The sequence below is a fragment of the Schistocerca americana genome, chromosome 3 (genome assembly GCF_021461395.2).
Source record: "Schistocerca americana isolate TAMUIC-IGC-003095 chromosome 3, iqSchAmer2.1, whole genome shotgun sequence".
In the NCBI taxonomy this organism is placed as follows: Eukaryota; Metazoa; Arthropoda; class Insecta; order Orthoptera; family Acrididae; genus Schistocerca; species Schistocerca americana.
The window spans coordinates 670526856-670537251 of NC_060121.1; the positions used below are offsets into that span (position 1 = coordinate 670526856).

General features: G+C 42.2%; 1 non-coding gene across 1 annotated transcript; it reads left to right on the top strand.

Annotated features, from left to right (window-relative positions):
• Nucleotides 1–7205: 7205 nt before the first annotated feature.
• Nucleotides 7206–7314, top strand: LOC124608719. The gene has a single exon (XR_006979317.1). It is a non-coding gene; the product is annotated as a U6 spliceosomal RNA (small nuclear RNA).
• Nucleotides 7315–10396: the final 3082 nt, after the last annotated feature.

Below are 10396 nucleotides of genomic sequence, written 5' to 3' on the forward strand. Positions count from 1 at the left end.
ACAGGGACTATTGTTGTTTCGTCAAATAGAGACACAACAAGAGGAGTTTGCCTTTCTAAGCTATTCGGCTATGGAACCCTGAACGAAAAACCAGGAGCATGTTTTATATTGTCAAGTTTTTGTTTCTCGTATATTTGTCAGATGTGGGTGAATTTACATTGTTTTATGTTAGTTAACTCAGACATAGATGGATAAACTTATGCTATTCTTTCCATTCAACCAGTTCTTTCTAAGATTTTTTGCATAAGAATTTTTTTTTACAGCTATCACAAGGGTGATTTATGTATGACTGATCGACTGAATGAGTTTAAGGTTCCCTCGACTTCGAGGTCATTAAAGATGGAGCACAAGCTCGGATAGTACCAAGGATGGAGGAGGAAATCGATCGTGCCCTTTGAAAGGAATCAAACCTGGCATTTGCCTGGAGCGATTTAGGGAAACCAGAAATCCTAAATCTGGATGCCCCGGTGCGGGACTGAACCGTCGTCCTCCCGAATGCGAGTCCAGTGTGCTAACCACTGCCGGCCGGTGCGGCCGAGCGGTTCTAGGAGCTTCAGTCTGGAACCGCGCAACCGCTAGGATCGCAGGTTCGAATCCTGCCTCGGGCATGGATGTGTGTGATGTCCTTAGGTTAGATAGGTTTAAGTAGTTCTAAGTTCTTGGGGACTGATGACCTCAGATGTTAAGTCCCATAGTGCTCAGAGCCATTTGACCCATTTTGCTAACCATTGCGCCCCCTCTCTCAGTGATCTATGTAAGCACGAATTGTTATATCATTGCATAATATTTCATGCAGCGTGACATTGAACTTATTATTATCAGTAATGATACATACAACATTATAAACAAGTGCATGAAGTATTCTTAGGATATTCACTGTAGTAATGTGTAAAAATTTAGCGTCTATGTTTTTTAAAGGAACTAGTGATATTACATCTTTGTTCTTAGATAAAATTGGTTTAATCGTAAATGTTTGGACAGCAGAAGCTGCTTTCATATCTGCTGAGTTACTGCCCAGTCCTACAAATCTATTAGCCTTGCTTGTAATTTATGGATAAACAAAAATTTCGTCCAGTGAAAGGCACCTAAATTTTCATGTGGTTCAAAGGCATCATGCTTAGTTTGCAAATAATTTTTAAGAGGCTCGTTTATTCCACTGTGATTTGGATGTGGCAAAAAAATAATTTTCATCTACTGCAAAATTTATAAGCTGTTGGGAATGAAAAGTAAAAACTGCAAGCAGTTGGACCAGGGCTAGCGTACACTGCCTGCCTTCCTGGCAGCGGACAAGGCGACGCGTGGCGGTACCACGACTATGTTACCGGAACCCCACTCCGCGATGTCGGCCATGCTGCAGACATGGAAACAGTAATGTGGTTCAGTGTCCAGATGCCCAACAGGAAATCAAAATGCGTGCAGCACATGTCGCTCCTGCTTTTGTTAAGTGTGGAATTATGGCATGCCAGAAGAAAGAAAATTTCACAGTTAATTATGAAAGCCTACACTGGTGCTAACCTAATACATATTACGCATTTCAACACAAATAACAAAAAAAAACTACTAAATGAAACGCTGTTAATAAAGACTTTAGTGGCGCAGTGGTTAGCACACTGGACTCGCATTCTGGAGGATGACGGTTCAATCCAGCGTCCGGTCATCTTGATTTAGGTTTTTCATGATTTCCCTAAATCGCTTCAGGCAAATGCCGGGATGATTCCTTTGAAAGGACGCGGCCGACTTCCTTCCCCGTCCCTGCTTAATCCGATGACTTAGCCGTTCGGTCTCTTCCGCCAAATCAACCCAATCCCATAAAGACCTGACAGTCCTTTTAATCTAAATGTTCAGCCAAAGCCTTCTTCAGAAAGGAAGCGCAGCGCACATACACATTCATACAATCGTACACACGAAATTCACGCACACGTGACCGCTGTCTCCAACTGTTCTACCCAGAATCTTTTTTAAAGGGACGGGGAAGGAGGAAATGTGAACAATGAATAATAATTATCTGCGGGAGGAATTTAGGGCATCAGACACTGCCCCAACAATCAGTGCGGTTACGTAGCCGTGTGTTGGACCGGGACGAGACCGTTGTTACGGTGTTGGTCGGATGTCGGAGCGTTTGTGGTATGGAAGGCAACGAAAAAAGCAGGAAATAAGAGAAAGAACGGACACTGAGTAAAGTAAGCCAAATATAAAGTTAAATGACAGAAATAAAACAACTACTAGTACAATAAAAGTAAACATTGCAACAATAATTCATGTACACAAAAGAATATATTGACTAAATTGCTCCACTTTCCATTAAACTTCAAATTTCTGTCGGATCGGTTATTAAACCAATAAACAACGCATGCTGGGATTTTTGATGAAACAACTACATCTCCACACGATAAAAGCATTCAACACGTAATGACACCTCCCTTCTTTCTTACCTTCATGGTATAAACAGTGCCGAATAACATCTTTGACTTTATAGGCCCACTGAAATTCGATCAGATAATAAGACGCAACCTTCAGCATGTAAGTTCTTTTAATGACTCAGTTACATAAAAGCACAGTTTACAACATTAATAAATTACATTATAAAAGTATTACTCTTCTGCATTTCGAAAAACAGTAGGAAATAAATTCAGATATCAATATTCGGTGTGTGACTGCTCTCGGAGTTAGTATAAATTCATTGTAAATACAATTACTTATGCATAGTTTGTATGTGAAAATTTTAGAATTCTGTAGCAGTAAATTTCACGACTTTGGTCGATTAGAGTAACTGAATCATTATGTCAATGTATCGTGGTACAACGAAAATTTAAACACAGACACTATCCAATACATAATGCAGACTACATTATTTACTCAAGTAATTGATATTATTCTCATTATTCTGTGCATGAAATGTATTCGCAGTTTTATGAACAACCATCAGCTGCGTAATGGAATGCCGAGAATGAAAGCAATAAGAGCTGTTGCCGCCGCAGTGCCTGCGTCTGAAGGAACTTTGCATCGTAATTCAGAATAATACGTGCACTTTATCTGCAAACACCGGGCTAGCGACTTTCAAGTAAAATGTCTCCCCTATATGGGAATATGTGTAATGAATGTACGAATACAGTTTGTAGACACATGGTTGACGATGTATGCAAGTTTGGGTCTAGCCTTGTGTCGTGCTCGGATAGCCTAATGGTAAGGCGACCGCTCGCAATAAGCATGAACTCCGGCTTCAACTCACGGTCCGGCACGAATATTTATTGTCGTCATTCCATTATGCAATTGATGGTTTTTCATATTCTCAACAGCTAATACATTTCTGTATTTCATAACGCCTATAGTCGCCGCAGTGTCTGTTCCTATGGACATACATGCATGTCAGAAGGAATATTGAATCGCACTTCAGAGTAAGACAGGCACTGCAATATTATTATTCTGTATTTATGTTCTGCTGTATAGTATGAATGTGTGTCTGTCTGTGTGTGTGTGTGTGTGTGTATACTGGTAGTATTAACTTGTGAGGGTGTGAGAGAATGCACTAACAGTAAAGTTATTTATCAGTGCAAGTAATTACCAATTGAGTAGACAAAAAGCGTTGTTTGTGTGCGTCAGGTCAGTAGTAAAGAGCATGGCATCAAGGCATAAGATACTGCGAAGAGGTAGTACAGCTGTTGCAGCAGAATTTCTATTTATGTTGGTAAAATGGTAGCAAGTGTAAGTCATTCAGTTTACAGTGTAGTTAAAGAAACGTAAAAAGGCAACTGATTTAGGCATTCGAAGCACTCATTTAAATTACATTATAAATCGCTCGTATGTGGAGGGGTCCATGATAGCGATCAGTGGCAGGTGTTATTGCTGCCGAGATTGCCAGCGTCGTATCGTTCTTGTTTTGTGCGCTGAATGAACTCGTGATAAAAGGGACTACTTGATGACACCAAGGACTGGAGCTATACAATGGCATAAGAGGTCATGGACAAATGATACTTGCTGCTATACATTATTTACCACTGAATGGAAACTGTGGATCAATTAATTACTCTGACAGTGTTGCACGGGGACGGCGAAGGATTTACACGTGCATTGCTCTCGGTCATGTGCAGAGTTCTGTCACCTGGCTGCATACTCCCCCGCTATCACTCCACGTGTCTGAATGGGAATAGTGGGAATCTGAGAACGCGCTGGATTTAGGTGGCAATCCAGTCGTGCAAAGAACACTGAACGTGTTACATGCAACTTGGTTTCACATTTCATAAAACATAGATCACAGACAAAAACATTTCAGTATTATTTAATTATTTTTGGCTTTCTGAAGACATAATAAAATATATATCAGGTACAAACTGACGGCATACGAACAGACACAGGGAATTTTGCAGATTTCTGTCGCTCAGCTTTCCGTATATTCATGCACTATTAGTTTCATAAATGAAAAAGTTTTTAACGCACATGTATTGATTGAAACATTCTATCACGTTTGCAACCTCATTACGGAGACGTAGAAACTCTTCCGAAGGGAAGCAATGCAGGACTACTGGACAGTTCTATCGTAAAAGAATCTGTCTTTCGAAAGAGAATTGCGTTACAGACCATCAGTTCCGTCTGCAAACGTTCAGGGGCGCTTCAACTTATTGTGAAACAACAAAAGATCTGGAAAACGCCTCGCAAACAGATTTAAGGTTAGCAGTGTCCTCAAAGCGTTTAGAAAACTATTCGTGTAATTCTTTCGACTCTACAATGAAGTCTCCAAATTTAGCATTTTCTTTCACGCCAGTGAGCTCAGGGAAACGGACGGTTTTATGGTCAAAAGTTGTTTTTAAATACATCCCCACCAAATAACATATAATTGGTTTCCACCTAGCAGCGTCTTGTTGTGGATAGTGTACAGTCAAGTGCACTTAAAGTGAGAGGTCTGCGCCGGCCGGAGTGGCCGAGCGGTTCTAGGCGCTACAGTCTGGAATCGCGCGACCGCTACGGTCGCAGGTTCGAATCCTGCCTCGGGCATGGATGTGTGTGATGTCCTTAGGTTAGTTAGGTTTAAGTAGTTCTAAGTTCTAGGGGACTGATGACATCAGAATTTAAGTCCCATAGTGCTCAGAGCCATTTGAACCATTTGAGAGGTCTGCAATCTCTTCTGGATGTTCTAATTTTCGTTTCTGCTTCTCTTTTTCCTTCATAACCTTAACAACAGCAAGTTTTAAACTGAAAAATCGTTCGATGTATGCTGCTTGACTTAACAAACGTAATATATAGGCTACATTCCCTATACTCTTATATCAGTTCCATCAATAACTGTTGCAACTGACGACGTAATAGTGCGCGCAGCTTCAGAATATTTGCTATTGGTACCTTCAATTACATCACGTGTTCCACGCCTGCTAATGAAGCACAAAGTGCTTCTTGATGTACAGAACAATGAGCCCCATACAAATCGTCTGGCCACGTGGAGTGGCCGCGCGGTTTGAGGCCCCCTGTCGCAGATTGCGCGGCCCCTCCCGCCGGAGGTTCGAGTCCTCCCTCGGGCATGGATGTGTGTGTTGTTCTTAGCATAAGTTAGTTTAAGTAGTGTGTAAGTCTATGGACGGATGACCTCAGCAGTTTGGTCCCTTAGGAATTCACACACACACAAATCGTCTGTTGATCGTTGTATTCTTTTGCCCTTTCGTCGTCAAGTAAATCTTTAAGTTCTTTCTGCCTTGTGATGTCATGCCCTTCCATATCAGATTTGCAGTACCTGTCTATTATGCGACTGCATAATAGATTTTGAGAATTTTCACCCCTCGCTTTTGTGATTCCCTTTCATTTTTAAAGGTTGGGCCGGTAGATCGCTAGAGTACCCCTTTTTTTGCAAAAGCAATTGGACCTATGAATTTCCTTTATACCAAAAATAAATAGTGGAGGATACATATCGCGGACACAATGATACTGGAAAATTGAAGAAAGTTGCGCCAATCACAAAATGCCACTCCAAATGTCGGAAGAAAGTGTATCGCATCGCACGCTAAATGAAATGTCGCGCTGTACCGAGCAGTTCCCAGAAGGATCGGATAAATCGGATACGTGCGGGGACAGGCCGAGCCTCTGACCGCTGCGTGCTGCACATCGTGCACTCGTGAAGTCTTGCATGCCGTGGCCGACCCTGGTATTGCACCTATTGTGCACAGTATCGTTTAATCGCTAGAGTTGGCAGTGACCTCTGCCGTCCAGTACTAGAAACATTAAAAAGCCAAGAAAATATGGACGCATTGAGCTGGGACTGTAGATGTGAACAGCACGCACATAAAGACAATAAATGAATTTATTTTCAACAGAAGCAACAGCTGCAAATTACATTCATTTCCGTTAGTAGCCAAAAATTTTAAGACATCTGTAATTGAAAAGGTAAATCAGTTTTATGACAAAAACACAGCTTGATACATGAAATCTGTACTTGGAACTTTGTAGGAGAATGAATAAATTATGATAGTTTGATTTTGCTGAAATTACAAGATTTAAGGTTTTCTCAACACAAACTCTTTCAGACAAGCCATGATAAACAGCTTGGATGACTAGTTTGCAAAACCAAACTAATCTGAGTATAACTCCCACGTCCGAAATATCCTTATTCATTACACGTATTACATGCCTGTGATAATTTATATTGTGCATTTGCAGTAGGGTGCAATTGGTTTGACACCTGTGTTTTGGTTGCCAGGGATTGGCAGAACTCGGATGTTAGTTGGAAGCTTACCTTCTGACTTTCTTACCTGTTCCTTGCTGTTACTGCATTTCGCGATTTTCTTCTTTGCCGACTAGTGATGGATATTCCGTATTGCTCGCCAATTGTGTAGTCTGATCGGACGTTCAGCAACAGTATGGACCATTGCAGGGACCTCTGCAATGTTGACATCTGCCTCACGTTGCGATATGTTATTTTATCTTGGAGGACACGCAGAAAATAATCCCCGCATAATTCAGGAAACTACCCTGTGATAACAGCAGGGCGTGATTTGGCTGGGATAAGCGGGACCACGCCCAGATTCCTCCGAGAACAAGCAGCCAATGATAGATGAAGAAAAACAGTAAAATTTGCAATGGAGAGGATAAGTGGAAAAATTAGTAAAAGGGACGAGTCAAGTGAAGTCTTCTGCCACATTAAAATGATGAAAGATGATTCTGGAAATCACTGAGAGGTAAACATATTCTAATCATTTACTCCGTTTTATCGCTGGCTCAGTAGTGTGTACTTGCTTTGGCTTTACATACGCTAAAACTGGAGCGATACAAAGAAGATGACCATGGCCCCTGAGCAAGGATGACACACAAGATCGTGAAGCGTGGAAAAAAAGGTGGTGGAGTGACAGACTATGATCCCAGATCTCTGGGCTTCGATCCCTGGTCAGTTCTAGGGTTTTCGTCTGTCGCTTTTTACTTCTTTCGCCAAGGCAATGTCTGTTAATGTGAAAAAAATGCCGAAATGCACTGTGGTTCGGAATCTGCGTAATACTGTAGATCCCATTTAATTGGGTGAGTAAGTCAGTTTGATGATCAGAGGGAGTAAACGGCATATAACACTTCCAATAGGTGCATTCCTAGTAAAGAACTGTAGTGTTCAAACTGACCTTCAGGCTGAGTGCAGCTTTACGATTACCTTTTTACCCACTTCAAAGATCAGTGTGCACTAAGACTCGAGTATCTGCTAATTGAATCTATATAACGAAGGAGATTAGATTTGAGTAAATGTTGCCAGATCCTTTTTAAATTTACACATTTAAGCAACTTAAGAGTCAAATGAAGGAGCAACCCTGTAACAGTTGAGAGCAGATATTTTTGGCCACAGATTGCTACGGTGGCAGGATTTAAAAAGTTGTTTCATGAGTACTTCCAAGATCACGCTAAAGAAACTAAACCAGACGCGTTGGTCTGGTGGATGCTACGCCATTTATGCACTTAAGGGGGGAGATTCATTGAATTTCTTAAGGACCTGAGAAGAGCGATTCAGTCAGAACGTATCAGTTGACAAATATCCAACATTTCTGAAACATGGACCATTTTCTAACAGACGAATAAAGACATACATTGACGAGCTATGCGAGGATAAGGGGGGTTGATGGAGCCCATAACTAGACTTCGAATCACATTTTATTCATCCAACGATTGACAGTACTTATTCGGAAAGAAATAATTTGTTTTAACAAATGAATTATGTTATAGATGCAAACTGAGCAATACTACCTTAGTTTATTTCTCTACCTTTGGTGAACATTTTAAAAATAAAGCACTTAATTTTTTTTACGATCTTTCTCATCTGTTTCCAGCACAGATGATTTAATTAAGGACTTACGTTAAAGAATAAATATCGAAATTCTGACGCGAAAGACTTAGCAGCGCTGATATCGAGCTACCTTGACGTATACACAAACGTCCTGATGCATGTAATAGAACTTACAACTGTTGAAAAAGCTTTTTTGTTACTAAATATACTTTAAAAAGTTACTTATGCTCTACACTTAGTGAAGAAGGGTCATCTAATCTAAGGGAAGAGCTGTCCTTACGGTCACAGGATTGTTTTACTGACGAGCGAGAGTAACGGAGATGTTGAGTAATCCTAAACGGCAGGACTTGAAGCAAGACGCCGTATATATCGCTAGAACATACTATGAGAAACTGTGAAGGGGAAAGTTTTATTGACTTGGGAATGGAGTGAGGTAGGCTTGAAAGAGGCGGACTATGCCTCATTTTACGAACTTGAATCAGTGTCCCCACGTCTTCGCTACGGCACAGAACTCCTACAGGACGCCATATACGAATAAACGTGTGTAGATGAGCGGATAGTGGGCTTCTAAATCGTTTGCCAACGAGAGACAACAATAAACATACACTCATTTTCAGAAAAAAAACAGCACTTTGAACGACTACAGATAGGACGTTCATATTCACACGACATGTACGGTGGTATGTTCTGCAAAAATGATTAGCATTTCAGTCACTTCGATTCAACACGAGCCTTGTTGACTAGTAGGCATCCATAATAGATAAGCTTAAACATATACTCAGTTTCAGGGGAAAACATCCTGAACGACTAGAGGTAGGACGTTCACATTCACAGGAAATTTACGTTGATATGTTCTGCAGAAATAATTAGCGTTTGTTACTTCGGCTCAGCATGAGCCTTGTTGACTAGTACGTACGGGGTCCACCATGGGCCTTGATAACTCGTTCTATGGGTGATGGCAACGACGCGTATAAGGCGCGAATGGCGTCCTGTGAGATAGCCATCCATGGTTCCAAGGTTCATCTGTGGTGGTTGGCATTGGGTCACAGCACTGCACCGGCTGGCAACAAGTCTGGTGAATTTGTAGGCCACGGTAAAAGGCTGGCATCCTATGACACCAAGAGTGGATGGGTTCGTGCAGCCCATGTAGCCGTGCATTGTCTTGATGGAAAATGGCATCTGGGGTGTTGTACAGAGGGTATGACTAAGGGTCGCAGGATTCATTCACGTAGGCAACACTTGTCGCAGTGTCCTGGATACGCACCAGCTGTGACTTGTGGTTGTACTCAATAGCACCCCACACCATAAGGCCTTGAGTTGGCGCTGTATGCCTTGTGCTATGCAGTCGCTGCGGTTCCACCCCCCCCCCCCCCCCCCCTGCCTGCGGCGAACCCAACTACGACCATCATTTTCAAACAAACAGAACCTGGATGCGTCCAAAAACACTATCTAATGCCATGCCTGTACGCAGTCATGTCGTCCCATAAAACAATGCTGTCAAGCATGTTTCTGGACATTCGTCAAAGATAGGCGGAGAAGTGGATGACGTGTACCTAACCCATGCCATAATAAACGGCGATGAACTGTCACACCTGATAGTGACTGTTGCACCAGAGCCGAGGAGGACGCAGATCTGTCATGTAATGTCATTCGGATGAGGCATCGATCTTCTCGGGGAATGATCTGTGTGGTGCGATGTGACGCATCTCATCGTATTCTGCGGCCTTCCGTGAACCATTCTGCACACACCCGTTGCACTGCCAAAACACTTCGTCCCACACAAGCAGCAGTTTCCCGGATGGACGCACATTCTCGCGTGCTAATAATGCACCCTCTTTCAAACTTACTAATTTGACGGTACGGTTCGCGCACACGTCTGCGGAGGCATCCTACACGTCTGTTCAAGTCACGCTGATCCATTACCTTCGGTTTGCAACAACGACAAGAGCCGCAGGCACCGGTAGGTGGTGTTGCGCCGCGGTATTAATGTTGACCTTGAATCCGCGGTCCGACATGGTTCAATTTCTGCGCGACATACTGATGTGCATATCCTGCGAATATGAACGTACTATCTCTGCTCGTTCAAGACGTTCCATTTTTTATGAGCATAAGTGTTTTAAGGGCACTAATTCATCCACACATGAAAATACCGCCACC